At 43.8% G+C, this 550-nt stretch overlaps 1 long non-coding RNA gene across 1 annotated transcript in view; it reads left to right on the forward strand.

The window, feature by feature from the left end:
- LOC104999655 overlaps positions 1-550 on the forward strand; it is a 15,057-nt gene that overhangs the window by 13,658 nt on the left and 849 nt on the right. The gene's annotated exons all lie outside the window — the stretch shown is intronic.

The raw sequence follows: 550 nt of genomic DNA on the forward strand, positions 1-550 counted from the left end.
TAATGGGAGGCTAATTACTTTACAATATTGTATTGGTTTTGCCATACATCAACATGAATCTGCCACAAGTGTACACGTGTTCCCCATCCTGAACCCCCCTCCCACCTCCCTCCCCATACCATCCCTCTGGGTCATCCCAGTGCACCAGCCCCAAGCATCCTGTATCATGCATTGAACCTGTACTGGGGCTTCGTTTAATATATGATATTATACATGTTTCAATGCCATTCTCCCAAATCATCCCACCCTTTCCCTCTCCCACAGAGTCTCTGCTTTTTAATATGCTGTCTAGGTTAGTCATAACTCTCCTTCCAAGGAGTAAGCTTCCTTTAATTTCATGGCTACAATCACCATCTGCAGTGATTTTGGAGCCCAGAAAAATAGTCAACCACTGTTTCCACTCTTTCCCCATCTATTTCCCATGAAGTGATGGGACCGGATGCCATGATCTTCGTTTTCTGAATGTTGAGCTTTAAGCCAACTTTTTCACTCTCCATGTTCACTTTCATCAAGAGCCTTTTTAGTTCCTCTTCACTTTCTGCCCTGTTAA

This window comes from Bison bison, unplaced genomic scaffold (assembly GCF_000754665.1).
Source record: "Bison bison bison isolate TAMUID 2011002044 unplaced genomic scaffold, Bison_UMD1.0 scf7180017864360, whole genome shotgun sequence".
NCBI classification, from domain to species: Eukaryota; Metazoa; Chordata; class Mammalia; order Artiodactyla; family Bovidae; genus Bison; species Bison bison.